Source organism: Panthera uncia, chromosome C2 (genome assembly GCF_023721935.1).
Source record: "Panthera uncia isolate 11264 chromosome C2, Puncia_PCG_1.0, whole genome shotgun sequence".
NCBI classification, from domain to species: domain Eukaryota; kingdom Metazoa; phylum Chordata; class Mammalia; order Carnivora; family Felidae; genus Panthera; species Panthera uncia.
The window spans coordinates 34,021,769-34,038,451 of NC_064810.1; the positions used below are offsets into that span (position 1 = coordinate 34,021,769).

At 38.6% G+C, this 16,683-nt stretch overlaps 1 pseudogene; it reads right to left on the bottom strand.

Annotated features, from left to right (window-relative positions):
* Positions 1-12,982: 12,982 nt before the first annotated feature.
* LOC125922098 (tubulin beta-4B chain-like) lies at positions 12,983-14,817 on the bottom strand (annotated as a pseudogene).
* Positions 14,818-16,683: the final 1,866 nt, after the last annotated feature.

Here is a 16,683-nt window from a genome sequence, read left to right on the forward strand (position 1 = left end):
CTTCTTAAGGGTTTTTACTAAGAAAGGATGCTGTATTTTGTCAAATGCTTTCTCTGTATCTATTGAGAGAATCAGATGGTTCTTGTCCTTTCTTTTATTGATGTGATGAATCACATTCATTGTTTTGCAAATACTGAACCAGCCCCGCATCCCAAGTATAAATCCAAGTATAAATCCACTTGGTCGCAGTGAATAATTTTTTTAATGTATTGTTGGATCCAGTTGGCTGATATCTTGTTGTAGATTTTTGCATCCATATTCATCAGGGAAGTCGGTCTGTAGTTATCCCTTTTTAGTGGGGTCTTTGTCCGGTTTTGAAATTAAGGTAATGCTGGCTTCATAGAAAGAGTTTGGAAGTTTTCCTTCCATTTCTATTTTTTGGAACAGCTTCAAAAGAACAGGTGTTTAACGCTTCCTTAAATGTTTGGTAGATTTCCCCTGGAAAGCCATCTGGCCCTTGACTCTTGTTTTTTTTTGGAGATTTTGATTACTAATTCTATTTCTTTACTGGTTATGGGTCTGTTCAACTTTTCTATTTCTTTCTGTTTCAGTTTTGATAGTGTATATGTTTCTAGGAATTTGTCCATTTCTTCCAGAAAGCCCATTTTATTGGCATATAATTGCTTGTAATAGTCTCTTATTATTGTTTTTATTTCTGCTGTGTTGGTGGTGATCTCTCCTCTTTCGTTCTTGATTTTATTTATTTGGGTCCATCCTTTTTCTTTTTGATCAAACTGGCTAGTGGTTTATCAATTTTGCTAGTTCTTTCAAAGAACCAGCTTCTGGTTTCATTGATCTATTCTATTTTTTTTTTTTTTTTTTTTTTTTTTTTTTTTTTTTTTTTTTTTTTTTGGCTTTAGTGGCATTGATTTCTGCTCTAATCTGTGGTGGTATTTTTTTCATTGGCTTCCATGTACTTTTTAATTTCCTTGTCAATTTCTTGGTTAGCTCATTCATGCTTTAGTAGGACGTTCTTCAGTCTCCAAGTATTTGTTATTTTTCCAAATTTTTTTTGTGGTTGATTTCGTGTTTCATAGCATTGTGGTCTGAAAGTATGCACGGTATGATCTCTGTCTTTTTGTACTTGTTGAGGGCTCATTTGTGTCCCAGTATGTGATCTATTCTGAAAAACATTTCATGTGCACTGGCAAAGAATGTATATTCCACTGCTTTAGGATGAAATGTTGTGAATGTATCTGTTATGTCCATCTGGTCTAGTGTGTCATTCAAAGCCATTGTTTCCTTGTTGATTTTCTGTTTAGATGATCTGTCCATTGCTATAAGTGGGTTGTTGAAGTCCTCTGCTATTATGGTATTATTATCAATGAGTTTCTTTATGTTTGTGATTAATTGATTTATATATTTGGGTGCTTCCACATTTGAAGCATAAATGTTTACAATTGTTAGGTCTTCTTGGTGGATAGACCCCTTAATTATGATATTATGCCCTTCTTCATCTCTTGTTACAGTCTTTATTTTAAAGTCTAGATTGTCTGATATAAGTATGGCTACTCTGGCTTTCTTTTGTCGACAATTAGCATGATAGATTGTTCTCCGTTTACTTTCAATCTGAATGTGTCTTTAGGTCTAAAGTGGGTCTCCTGTAAACAGCATATAGATGGGTCTTATTTTCTTATCCATTCTGTTATGCTATATCTTTTGATTGGAGCATTGAGTTCATTAACGTTAAGAGTGAGTACTGAAATATATGAATTTATTGCCATTATGTTTCTTGTAGAGTTGGAGTTCCTGGTGGTGTTCTCTGGTCCTTTCTGGTCTTTGTTGATATCGGGGTTTTTTTTTGTTTTTTTGTTTTTTTTTGTCTTTTCTGCCCTCAGAGAGTCCCCTTTAAAATTTCTTGCAGGGCTGGTTTAGTGGTCATGAACTCCCTTAACTTTTATCTGGGAAAATTTTAATCTCTCTTTCTATTTTGAATGGCACTTTGCTGAATAAAAAATTCTTGGCTGCATATTTTTCCAATTCAGCACATTGAATATATCCTGCCACTCCTTTCTGGCCTGCCAAGTTTCTGTGGATAGGTCTGCTACAAACCTGATCTGTCTTCCCTTGTAGGTTAAGGACTTTTTTTCCCCTTGTTGCTTTCATGATTCTTTCCTTGCCTGAGTATTTTGTGAATTTGACTATGATATACCTTGTTGATGGTCTGTTTTTGTTGAATCTTATGGGAGTCCTCTGTGCTTCCAGGATTTTGATGCCGGTGTCTTACCCCAGCTTAGGAAAGTTTTCTGCTATGATTTGCTCACATAACCCTTCTACCCCTTTTTCTCTGTCTTCATCTTCTGGTACCCCTATGATTCTGATGTTGTTCCTTTTTAATGAGTCATTGATTTCTCTAATTCTTAAATTGTTCTCTTTTGCCTTAGTCTCCCTCTTTTTTTTCTGCTTTATTATTCTCCGTAAGTTTGTCCTCTACATAGCTGTTTCGCTGCTCTGCACATCCACCCTTGCCACCGTGGCATACATTCAAGATTGCAGCTCAGTTATAGCATTTTGTATTTCACCCTGAGTAGCTTTTACTACTTTTATTGCCACAGACAGGGATTCTAATCTATTTTTGACCCCAGCTAGTATTCTTATTTTTGTGATTCTAAGTTCTGTTTCAGACATCTTGCTTGTATCTGTGTTAACTCCCTAGCTGTCATTTTTTCCTGCTCTTCCTTTTGTGGTGAATTCCTTCGTTTTGTCATTTTGAAGGAAGAAAAGGAATTAATAAGGTAAAAAAAAAGAAAATTAAAAAAGTTAAGAACAATACACACACACAGAAAAATCAAATAGACGATGTTAGATCCTAGGTGTGTTTTGGTCTTGTTATTGAAAGGGGTTTGATAGAGAAAAAAGGGGACAAAAAGGAAAACCTTTGAAAATTTGAGAAAATGAATAAAATGAAATAGAATAAAATGAAATGATGGAAGTAAAATAGAATTGAAAAATTTACAAAAAAGTAAAAAGTATAGTAGAAAAAATAATGAAAAATATTTTCAGTAAAAATTGAAAATAAAGGGGCGCCTGGGTGGCGCAGTCGGTTAAGCGTCCGACTTCAGCCAGGTCACGATCTCGCGGTCCGTGAGTTCGAGCCCCGCGTCAGGCTCTGGGCTGATGGCTCGGAGCCTGGAGCCTGTTTCCGATTCTGTGTCTCCCTCTCTCTCTGCCCCTTCCCTGCTCATGCTCTGTCTCCCTCTGTCTCAAAAATAAATAAAAACATTTAAAAAAAAAATTGAAAATAAAAATAAAGTTTTTCTCTTTCTGTATTGAGGAAAAAGAAAAGAAATGAAAAAGAAAAAAAAAACTGAATAGATGGACCAGTGAACAGACTGAAATGCCATTGAAATTACATCGTTTTCCTCTAGAACTCAAACCTTGAAGCACTTTATAGTCTGTAAACTAAGCAGGTGGAGAGATTTATGGTGTTCCTGAATAGTGAGGTTGGCCCAGTTGGGTGGGGCTTAGTGTAACAACTACGATCTCCCCTAGATGGTGCTGCTTATTTTACTGGGGTGGATTGTTGTGGTGCTTGTAGGTATGTATGCGCATGCACGGGAGGGGTGAAAATGACGTCACCCAGCTACCCAATCTCAGAATGGGAACTCTGTTCTCCCTGATCAGCAATTGCACACCTGTTTTTTGCGACTGGCTTCAGTCCACTCCCCACTTTTACCCTTTCTGTGACCAAGCCATCAGGTTACCAGGTGTCACCTCCCTCCTGAGTTTTGTGTCAGGAAACTGTTTCCTAACCCCTCATCTTTGAGGGACTGTGGCTTTGACCCACTCAAATTCTCTGGGGGAGGGTCTCACCATGCAATGGCCAGGTACTGGCCACACCCAGGAACATTCACAGGACCGTGCTACTGCCAATGCCCAGAGGCGGTGGCTGTGTGCCAGTCTGCCCCAGAAAAAGTTCACGAGATCATGTAGCAGCAGCATTTCAGGGATTATGGTAAATCACAACACACATCTGGCACCAGGCTTCATCCTTAACAACCTTGTTTCAGCACCAGCAAATGTGGTTGTTCTCTAGGGTCTTCTGGGATCAGGTGGCTGCACAGCTTCTACCAACTGTCCTTCCAGCAGTGGAAACACTTCTCCCCGTGTGACCCGAGGACCTCCCAGACCCCACTCTGCTCCCAGGGATTCATTCTTCCCACCAGACCACTGCCAGATATTGAGCTGCAGAGTTTCAGACTCTGCATTCCCCCTGTTTATAGAGTCTTAATGGAATTAAAACCCTCTCCTTTCTCCTTTCTCCATTTTTAGTTCAGTCCCTGTGGCTGTTTTGACTTTTCCACTTTCTCTCCAGCTGCTTTTGTGTGTGAGGGTGCTTTTCCCATACTCTCCTCCCATCTCCATCCTCTCTCTGCATAAGCTTCTTCATAAATATGCCATATTATTTTAATTAACATTTTGAATTATTTACACTTACTTTAAAAAACTATATTATTATTGTAAATGGGAAAAAAACATTAATAGAAGGTAATTATAAAATAAATAGAAAACTACTTATACCAAATACGAGAATATTATATATCCCTGAAAACTGACTTTTAGACAAGTGTTTTATGCGCTATATTTCAGGAAATCCAGGACTAAGAAAAGCCACTCTATATATACAGTGAAGGAATTGAGTTTGGGGGAAAAGAATTTGATTCAAGAGACAACTGATAGTTTGTGAGCAGAATGACTATATCAGCTTGTACTTGAAGTCACCTATAGTATCTGGGATGGAGGATGTAATGTTGAGTGACAAGAACTGTGTGCTTCTTGATGCTTAAGTTGGATTTTGGATGTTCACATAGAATATCTGAGAGATGGTAACTTTCTCGTTTCAAACATGTTGCAGAATTTTGCTTTCCATATAGTTATATCTCTAATAATGTGATTTTTGGGGGCGCCAGGATGGCTCAGTCAGTTAAGAATCTGACTCTTGATTTCAGCTCAGGTCATGATCTCACGTTTCTTGAGATTGAGCCCTGCATTGCTGAGGGCTCCACGCTGACAGCATGGAGCCTGCTTTGTATTCTCTCTTATGCCCACCCTCTCCCTCTCTCTCTGCCCCTCCTCTGCTCACACTCTCTCTTTCACAATAAATAAACTTAAAAAAAAATAGCGTAACTTTCCATCTCTGCTGCAAGATGTTTCTTCTTAAAAAAAACAAGAAATGTAAGCATGTTCTAATAGAGGACTAAACAGGTAAATATAGGGCAAAACAATACTTCTAGATTTGACATAACTATATTGAAAGATAATGCTCTTCTTTATTTAGTGTTAGAGGATGCAATTAGAATAAAATTTAAAAAAATTAAAAACACCTCTTTTCTCTTTTTAAATCCAAGTTGCTTTTGGTAGGAAAATAACCTCTCTTTTTATAGCCACTTGTAGCATTGAAGAGAGAAGGGATCTTTCGTGGCAAAAGGATATGCTGGAATGTACATGTCCTTCCAAATGTTAAAAACTTATTTCGATTTGCAAAGAAATTGTCTTTATACAATGAAAACCTCTCAGGAAGTCCAACTGCTTGTTTGTTCTTTGAAGCGAGACAAATCATCATTAAAAAGGTTCAGCTTCAAATTAAGACCTTTTAGAAGCTTAGAGGGACTTGCTCACAAAAGTTCAAATCCCTTAGAAAATGGCTCATTGCTGCCTCAGAGAAAGAGAAAAATAGCTACTGATGAGATTCAAATCATTCTCTATCTTCTCTTTCATTAATTTTAAACATAATCCATAGGCCATTATGCTCTGGAAATCAAAATAATTATTCCTCATTGTAGCCTACCATTTTTCATCATTATACACACACAATGTCCAATTTCACCCCACTCATTCAAAATGGCGCTTAAAGCAGGCAAAAAAGATTAACTCCAATACTTACATTTGGCTTTAATTCATAGCTTTCTAAAGAGTTTTACTAGTCTAAATATGTATTTACACAATAGAATGTGATGAGTCATTTCTAAAATGTAAACATACTAGTTTAAAAAATTGCTTAAATATGTATTTCTGCCTGAGCTTCTCTCAGGATATTCCTATGAGATTCACAGCAATAACTCCCTAATATTTGAATCATATCACTTCTCAACACATTACAAATAATTAGAAAAGAGTGGGCAAGGGGTAGAGGTACCTCTCATGCTGGTCAAAATATTGTAGTCTTTTGTCTTTCTTGCTGTTGGATAGTCAGAGGGGCCTTGTTCCTCATTTCAAATGGGATCACCTTCAATCTATTCTGACTAAGCTTTTTATGAGGTTGCCGTTTACAATCTCTAACAATCAAATACCTGGGCAGATGTTTCAGAGAATAATAGTGTTCACTTTCTATAAAGAAATATGTAGCTCAGCACTTGGGCTTTCGTTCTTGGCGAAACATACATTTCACTGCATCATCAGTGAACTCTTTGATTTTAAACAATCTGCAGCATATTAAAAAACATTCCAAATCTTATTTTCTTTTGTTGGTGAAGGTGTTCATCTGGTGGCCAGTGTCAATATCATCTTATGTCTAAGGTTTGTGTCTCTGCCTTAATATGCCATTGCTGGTACCAATTTTGGTCCGAGATGAAGCAGAAGTGAATTAAGATGGCAGGGTCCATAGATATGGACATAGAAAGATAGGAAGCAGAGTAATAAGACTTATCTGGTCTTTAATCTCTATGTTATTAATGACACCCATTTCTACCATAGGGTAGTCTAATCTCAACATTGCTCCAAGCAAACTATTTTGTAAATGCCACAGGTAGTACCTCTGTCTTGAGTGTTCTCTGAAAAGTTCTATATATATCTATTTGACTTATTTGAAGATGGATGACTCCCCAACTCCCATTTTCTCTCCTCCCTCAGCAATCCCCCTCCCTGGTTTTTCTGGGAACCAGACTTTGAGATGCAGAACTTTAATGGAGTAATTTTATTTGGGAATGTTCTCTAGATAAGTAGCCATTGAAGAGAGAATAAAGCAAGACTGAGCAGAAGGAGAAGTTGAACTGAGAGACACTCACAACAAAGGCCTCAGAGAGTCTCATGGAAGCTCTGGGGCTGGGATGTCCCTTCAGATCAGTCTTGTATTGAGAAAGGGAAGGATCAACTAATGCCTTGGTTAGGAGACTGAGGATTCAGTGTTTAGGATTCTATAATCATCAGAACAACTCGGTATTATATGTCAAGTTTGTTCACGAATTTATGAGAAACTGTTTTTGCAGAAATACTTATGTTGATACTTCTAAGACTTCAGGGCTCTGCCTCCTTATCTGGAGGGTGGTGGAATTTAATAGTTCTAAAAAAACATTTATTGTGTACTTGTGACCCCAATGTGTGGTATAGATGTCATCTCAATTCTGAAAGCCAGGCATTATATTTTTCCTATTTTATTTTATTTTATTTTATTTATTTTTTTAACGTTTATTTATTTTTGAGACAGAGAGAGGCAGAGCATGAATGGGGGAGGGGCAGAGAGAGAGGGAGACACAGAATCCGAAGCAGGCTCCAGGCTCTGAGCCATCAGCCCAGAGCCCGACGCGGGGCTCGAACTCACAGACCACGAGATCGTGACCTGAGTTGAAGTCGGATGCTTATCCGACTGAGCCACCCAGGCACCCCTATTTTTCCCATTTTATAGATGAGGAAATTGATTCTAGTGTGATGGAGTGAACCAAGGTTCACACAATTAGCAGGCTTGCATGCAAACCTATATTTTCCTGCTCAATGGAAAATTGCATTGTAATTTTTTTATAGACTTTGAGGAGATAAGGAGAAGGGGGAGGGAGAGAGATTGACTAAGCAATGCTGGGGCTGAGAAGTCCTGCAGTCTGCAAACTGGAGAATCAGGAAAGCCTGTGATGTAATTTATTATGAGTCTGAAGACCTGAGAATCAGGAAAGCTGATACTGTAAATCCCAGTCTGAGGGCAGGAGAAGATGAAATGAGATGTTTTAGTTCAGGTACTGAGCAGGAAAAAAAAGGGATGAATTCCTCCTTCCTCTGTCTTTTGTTCTATTCAGGCCTTCAATAGGTTGGATAATGCTCACCCACACTGGGGAGGGCAATCTACTCACTGTACTGGTTCAGATACTAATCTCATGCAGAAACACCATCCCAGACACACCCAGAAATAATTAATCTGGGTACCCCATGGCCAGTCAAATTCACACTGGTTAATAATAAAATTAATCATCACAATGATAAAATTAGTCATTGCATATTCATATTTGGAAATATCCATTCTTTCAGGCCTCTAGATACTGTGGTAATTGATGCTAAACACTTGAAAATTTAATGTGCCTTAAGAAGATTAAGACATTTTATGATATCAAGGATAATAATGCCAACCAAGAAAAATCAAATGCCTAATGTATTCCAGTCCTGTGTCAGTGACTTTAGACACATTATTTTACAACATGAAGACTGTTATTATTATGCCTATATTTTAGGGGGGAAATTTAGAGAAGTTAAATAACTTTCCAAAGGCAATATTACTAGTAAGTGGCAGGTCTAGAGTTAAAATTCAAATTAAAATCCGAGTTTTGAGCCACTACTCAAGTTTCTCAGTGATCTTTCTGAAATGTAGAAATGTCAAGATGTAAATTGTTCACATGTTGGTTTGTCATGGAAACTTCAATTGGCTCTTTCTGATGTCACTGTAATTTATTGAATCAATTTATACCCTTCCCTTCCTTTCTGTGACAAAATGGTTTGTCTGTCACTTTTCTTAACTTGGAAATTCCATTTCTTAGAAACTCTTCCCTGTACAAGGTCAGAGTTGGCCAAAATAAAAACTTGTATGAAATTTGGGATATGAAAGTTAAGCAGCAGACACTGTCGTCTGAAGTTTGTCAAGGTTAGTTGTGGTGACAGACAATTACAGAGGTATTGACAGGTCCAGGCTGGTCCTCTCTCAACTCTGCTTTAGGTCTAGTTCTTCCTTACTGTTGACCCTGATGACCAACAGCAGCTTCAGTATTGTCACTAGTTTCTTATATGGGTATTCAGAAAAGCAAGAGCTTCCCATAGACTTTGCTGTTAGGTTCTATTTCATGGTCTTGTTTCAGTAGCTGGATATGACTGGCCTCTCAGAACTATCAGTAATTTTTCTGATCCTTCAAATTTCCCTCTTGGGTCTTCACTTCCCAAATATCCCCCACATTTGTGTGAGTTCTAATTCTTGTAATCCCTTATCTCATGTCTAATTGCTGTTCTGCTTCCCTTACTGAATGTTGAGTGATACAGAAATTAGTACCTGGGAGTAGGTGCAAACATAACAAAAACCTAAACCATGAGACTTTGGGGGCAAGGGGTGAAATTTAAAAATATTTATAGAAACTCACAACGTTTTTAGGAAAATTTTACTAGAAAACACAACATGTAGTCAGAATCACAAGGGCAGTTTAAGCCAAAAAAGGGACTGTAGGCTCCAAATTTCTAGGCAGAAAGCAGGTTGAAAGAACTTCTCAGATTAAAATATGGGCATTTTTTTTAATGGAAAAGGAAAGGCATCTCAGAGGGAAGAGCCAAGACACCAGATAGTGAAGCCAGCCAAGAACAGTGGATTAGGGAACCATTGCCAAAAAGCAAAACGGGACGAATCAAGAAATGTTTTCTGCCTCTCATGAAATTGGGAGATCTGAAAACATGTTCCTAGTCTATTTTATTTTACTCGTTTTTCATTTCTCTCCTGTCCTCTTCTTTTTCTTTCCCTTCCCTGCCCTTTCCTTCCATCTTTCCTTTTGTTTGCCCAGTTGTAGTTTTAGAATTGCTATGAACTCATGACTATGATTTCCATTCTTCTCCTTTGTGAACAGAAGTGTCTATTAGAGTTGTTTTGTCCCTGTGTCACCATTGGATGTTGGTTATGCAAGGGTCAGATAAGTTGTATTTTTAAGTCCAGAGGTTTTTAGGTTAAAAGGAGCATTAGTACATACACCAACTTTTAATTCAAACAGAGTCTCATTTTACCTTGATCTCTTTAACAACCCCATGGAAGAACTTTAATTCATTTAACTTCTACTGATGGATATTTATCAAATTTTTGCAATTACAAATAAAACTAAAAGGAATATACTTGTAAAAAAAAAGGGAGTTGTATCTGGTAAGCCTCATCCATATCTGGACCTAATTTAAATGAGGACATCTTGTACTTTGAGCCACCTGATGCCATGATTGAATAAAACGTTGGGTATCTTGTTTGGAGATGAGTGCATTTTGCATCTGTAAGGAATGTGAGTTTTGGCTAGGCAAAAATTTCTCCCAAGCCTAGACATGCCACTCCTCTCATCAAGAAGTGGAATCTATTACCCTCTTTTTGAATCTGGGCTGGATTTGTGAACTTCAGTCAACAGAATGCAGAAGAAATAATGCTGTGTCAGTGTTTGACCTATCCTTTAATGGGGCCAGCAATTTCTACTTTGCCTTCTTGGAACCCTGAACCACTATGTAAGACATCTTGTTACTCTGCTGGAGAGAGAAGTTCAGCACTTCTCAGCCATTCCAATCACCCCAGCAAATATGAGGATGGAGTCACCTGGGAGATTCCAACTCCAGCAAAGCCCCTGGCAGAATGAAGCTTCATGAGTAACCCCAACCAGATGGAGCAGAAAAACAGCCTAGGTGATTCAAGTCAATCCACAGAATTGTGAGAAATAAGAAATTGTTACTGATTTCAGCCACTAATTTTGAAGTATCTTGTTATGTAGTAATTGATAACTGAAAGATTTATAAATGAATGAATGAGTGAATGAATGAATGAAAAAATGAATTAAGGAGTCAATGACTGATTAGCACAAAATCTCTGTAAATGGATGTAGGTTATATTACCTAGAATATCACTGGATGTATTATCACAAATATGTGTTGCCCTTTCCTCCCACTTAGCACTTTCTGTGAAGTTTTATACCCATGATTGCCTATGGACACCAAGATGCTATGGAAAGGTTCTGAATCCTTGTATGTGTTGAGATAAATATGACGGAAAAAAAAAAAAAAAAGAGAGAGAATGCTGTTGACTTGCCCCAAAAGTTTAGATTAGAACAGGGTTTTTTTTCTTTTCTACCTCTTTTCAGGGCAATATCATGCTCATTACTTAAAAAAACAAAACAAACAAAACCCACCAAAACAAAACAAAACAAAGCTCATTTCTACCAAATGTTGAATTTATTTTAAAAATGAGATAGAGAAACCTATCCTTAATAAAGGAAAAGACCTGAAAAGTAAAACTTTTTAAAATTTATTTATTTATTTTTTAGAGAGAGAAACAGAGTATGAGTGGGAGAGGAATGGAGGGAGAGGGTGACCCAGAATCCAAATCAGGCTCCAGGCTCTGAGCTGTCAGCACAGAGCCCAACGTGGGGCTCACGAACCACAAAATTATGCCATGAGCCAAAGTCGGATGCTTAACTGACTAAGCCACCCAGGTGCTCCGAGAAGTAAAACTTTTATACTGTGGGAGAAAAGTAACTATAAGACAACAGCTAAAACAAATTCAAAGGATCTAATATATTAAACAATCAAAATGTCACTGAAGGACTTCATATCAGCATCCTGTAAATAAATACAAAACATGGAATAGAAGCAAAATGAGAGAGAGTCTTAGCGACTGGAGTATGTAAATGATAGAGATAAGGAAATCCTTAGGAGGGAAATAGATAGACTTTATAGATACTACTAAAAAAGCAATAATGAAGAATGATTTAACAGAATTCAAAGGTTTCAGATCATTTGAGAGCCTGTAACAGCAGATGGTAAATATAGTTCAATTCAGACAAACATAAAAAAAAAAGATGCGTAGCAATAGAGAACTACAAAAAAAGGCTGTGGAAACACATTTCAATGGACTAATCACCCAGTACGCCAACCAGAAAATATCCAAAAACTTTTAATTATCAGCTTGGTGCAAAGAAACAGTGTTCTATGATGAAGGTCAGAATATAAAAAAGTGTTTCAGGTTTTTAGTCTTAACTATTGAGGGAGGGGTGGGGAAGAGGGGAATGAGAAAAATACTCAGAAGTGGAGAAAGATAAAGATATTCTATGAAACATGAGATTCTTAGTCACAAACTCCAGAGGATTTAATTTTCTCCATGGAAATAAAAAAGCATTTTGATATGGGTGTTAACTTATTTAATAGGGTGCATTTTAGTACCTTATGTAAGAGACTGTCTAAAAATAACCAGCACAGCTTTTTTCCAAGTGGAAATGGATTATACAGCCTGTAAACTACCAGTTGTTTACACTGATGGTTCTTCGTGACAGAGGAGGATTCATATACATTTATATGGTCAAATTGGCTGGAACATTTCAAGGCATCTGTTTCCATGTGGTTTCTGTATTCAAACAGGCACTTCTCTTAGAGGAAGCTAAGTAGAACCTTCACACCCACCCTCTTAATACAAAAATCTCTTATTAGGCTGTTCTCCCAGGTTCCACAATATACTCAGAGAAAACAGAATTGGTCTTTCTAACAATAGCATTTTCAGTATGTTATTAGGTCAACAATCACATTTTTTTTTCTTTTTACCATCAACAAATATTTTGGAACAAAATGAGGCAGGCTCATGCAATCTTGTCTTTCGTTAGAGACAATTTTGACACTAACAGGATTGTTATGGGTTTCCGAATTAACCTGTGATGTCACAGTGCTTTTGTATGTAATGGTTTTGGACTGAACATAAATCTATCCTATAAGGAATATCTAGAACTAAGACATTGAAGAGGAAGATAGAAAACAATATGCCTTGGAGTTATGGAAGATTTTAAGGTAGGAAAACTGATTGGACGTCTATAGGAATATCTCTCTAGGTATGTAAAAACACAGTAGTCAACAAAATATGTTATATATGTTTAAATTTGACTCCTGTCTAAAGTCCAGAGATTAAAGTTGACGGTCTTTAAAGAGCTCCTCTAGGGGGTCCTGTGTGACTCAAGAGCATCCAACCCTTGGTTTCAGCTGTCATGATTCCAGGGTTGTGGGATTGAGCCCAGCATCAGACTCAGTGCTGAGCATGGAGCTTGCTTGAGATTTTCTCTTTCTCTCTCTCTCTCTCTGTCTCCCTCCCTCCCTCCCTCCCTTCATCCCTCCCTCCCACTGTGACCCTCTCTCCTACTTGTACGTGCTCTCTCTCTTGCTAAAATAAATTTTAAAAGTAAATAAAGATCTCCTCTAAACTGATTCTTCTTTATTTTTTATTTCTTTTGATAAGAGTTTAATTGCCACTAGAATTATTTTCAAGTTAAGAAGATAAGGGTATTTTTTTTTAACTATTCAAATGCTTTAATGGTGGCGTCTATACAGCATGTGGTGTCAAGACAGGAAAAACAGCAAGTGCACACAGAGACATGGTTATCAGATAACAGGTTGTGAGTGAATTCTGAGTTCACCTGGCTTCCACATACTTTACTAGCTATCAGCTCTAGGCCACCTCTTCCTCTGCCTCCTCCTCAAACTCACCTTGTTTCTCAGCCCTGGAATCCTGGTACTGCTGGTATTCAGACACCAGGTCATTCAAGTTGCTCTCAGCCTCGGTGATCTCCATCTCCTCCATGCCCTCACCTGTGTACAATGCAGGTGCCTTCACCTGTGTACCAGCACAGAAGCCCTTGCACCTGAGCATGGCTGTGAACTCCTCTGAGATACACTTCAACAGTTCCTGGATGCCTGTGCTATTGCCGATGAAGGTGGCAGACATTTCTAGCCCTCGGGATATCACAGATATCTTCATGTTAGGGATATATTCCACTAACATTTAGCATCTGCTTGTCCACCCTCTTCATGGACATGTGGCCCCTGAACACTGTAACCATGGTCGGATAGAGGTGGTGGCAGAGGTCACAGACAGCCATCACGTTCTTGGCATTGAACATCTTCTGGGTAAACTTAAGCAACCTCAGGGCCCAGTACCGTTGGCTGCCTCTGCTGATCAATGGGGCGAGGCTGGACATGAAGAAGTTCAGGCAGGGGAAGAGGGCCATATTGACAGCCAGCTTGCGCAGGGTCAGCATTGAGCTGGCCAGGAAAATGCAGGCAGGTGGTGACCCCACTCATGGTGGCTGACACCAGGTGGGTGACCTCCCGATAGGTGGGTGTGGTCAGTTTTAGGGTTCTGAAGTAGATATCATAGAGGGTCTTGTTATCAATGCAGAAGGTTTTGACTGTTTTCTACAAGCTGGTGGACTGAGAGGGTAGCATCATAGGGCTCCACCACCATGTCTGACACCTCGGTGGAGGGCACCATACTGAATGTGCTCATGATACTGTCTGGGTACTTCTCTTGTATCTTGCTGATGAGGGGGGTACCCATCGCAGACTCAGTCCCCCTACCCAGGGAGTGGGTCAGCTAGAAGCCCTGTAGGCAGTCATCGTTTTCAGCTTCCTTCCTCAGAACATCCAGCACCAGGCCGACCAGTTCTGCATGTTCTGTGTATTGACTCTTGGCCCAGTTGTTCCCAATACCACTCTGACCCAAAACAAAGTTGTCTTTCCTGAAGATTTGCCTGAAGGGTCCTTAGCGCTTGGAGTCCATGGTGCCCAGCTCCCGGTCCAGGAGCTCAGCGCAAGACACGTACTTGCCACTGGTGGCCTTGTTGTAGTACACATTGATCTGCTTCAACTTCAGGTCGCTGTCTCTGTGGTAAATGTCTGTGGTCGATGCCAGGCTTGTCACTGATCATTACTCCACCACCGTCCCATCCCCCCCACCGAACTTGGCACTGATCTGGTTGCTGCATTGTCTGGCCTGCAGGTGCACTATCTCCCTCATTGCGGCAGCAAGAGCCAAACATTGGGCGGCAGAGTGCTAAGAAGATTGACTTTTTAAACTTCAAAATGAACTTCCCTGCTATGACTGACTGTATTTCCTAATATGAAGAATTATAAGTTTTCACAATTAAAGCATAAACTTTTAGGATACTTTGATTCTGGGCGTTATGCCTCATCCATCTGCCACATAGGCCTATTCCAGTTGACATCCTGATAATTGCTAGCATGCATACAATCTGCAGTTTAAAACTTATTACTTATCATAGGGAAGCTGACCCAATATAAATGTGTTTTAAAATTTAGTCTTATCTAATAAAAAATAGAAATGGTCAATAGAAAGAAATCTAATTTTAAGAAATTTAAAATATATTTGGAATTACTGGAGATTGCTTTCTTGTTTAAACTTTTTTAAAGTTTACTTAGAGAGAGAGAGACAGAGAGAGTCAGCAGGGGAGGGGCAGAAAGAGAGGGAGAGAGAATCCCCAGCAGGTTCCACATCGTCAGTCAGGGCAGAGCCCAAAGCGTGTCTGGAGACCACAACTGTGAGATCATGACCTGAGCTGAACCCAAGAACTAGACACTTAAGGGACTGAGATTGCTTTTCTTTTTTTTTAAGTTTATTTATTTATTTTTAGAGAGAGAAGGAGAGAGGCAGAGAGAGAGGGAGAGAGAGAGAATCCCAAGCAAGCTCTCTGCTGTCAGCATAGAGCCTGAGGCATGCTGGAACCCACCAACCATGAGACCATGACCTGAGCTAAGACCAAGAGCTGGATGCTTACTCGACGGAGCCACCCAGGCACCCCATGAGATTGCTTTCTTAATTAAAAAATTAAGTTAGATTAAACATTTTTTTTGGTGAAATTCTCTCTCTGTCAGTTGGCATGTTGGCACAAGTAAACCCTCCTTGCTTTCCCCACTAAAAAGACTGTGGCCATGATTTCACTAAAGGCAACTTACCTATCATTCTTGTTTTTTTGTTTTTTGTTTGTTTGTTTGTTTGTTTTTTTAATCTTCTGTGCCCAAAACAGTGCTAGATGGTGGGCTAGCAAATATTTGTAGGAAAAAGGCATAAACTGTAGTTTAGTACTTTTCTATGGTTTTAAATAATGTTACAAAGGCAAAAATAATTGAATAAAAATGGAAATGACTAAATATTTTAATTCACTTAATGGTATATGTATATTCCACTTTTGTGAGAGCAAAGAGAGGGTCACAGAAAAATCAGAAGATGCTAGGCAGCTACATTTTTGAAAAGATCAAGTGCCATTGAATTTGCAGAGTAACAGAAAGTTATATTTAGAAGTAGACTTAAAATATGACAGTTCATGACATGGTATTTATTAAGGAACACACTTCACATATGGGAGTTGACTTTTTGCTCTAGGATGCCTTGCTTTACACCTCCTTTATATAGAACAAACAAAAATGCTTTTGTACAGGACAGAATGACAGGGTTTCTCAATTCGGTTCTCTGATGTAGTTATAAAACGGCTTTAAGTAGTTATCCACTGCATAAGTTGCCATTTCAAAATTGATATAAGCTAATATAAAATTGGCATCAATACTGCATCATGTTACTGAAATCTATTTTTGTTTTTTTGTTTTTGTGTTTGTTTCTTATTTGAACATACCCCTCGTAACCATCCAGTGCTTTCCTCATGGACCACCATCCTCATGCTCTCTTTGGCTGATGGTTGAAATAGCTAGGTGTCAAAAATAAATTTTTTTTTGCATTCTTCCATGGATGATTTGTTGCTGGGAATATGGTTGCTCAGCTAGAGACCATATTTCTTGGACTCTCTGACAGCTAGATGTGGTCCTTTAGCTATGGGTCTTAAAATATTGGGTATGTGAATTCTTTATACTTTCCCCTTCCCATGAGCTGCAGTATGGTCACTTTTGGGATTCTAATCAGAGAAAATTCCATTTGTATTT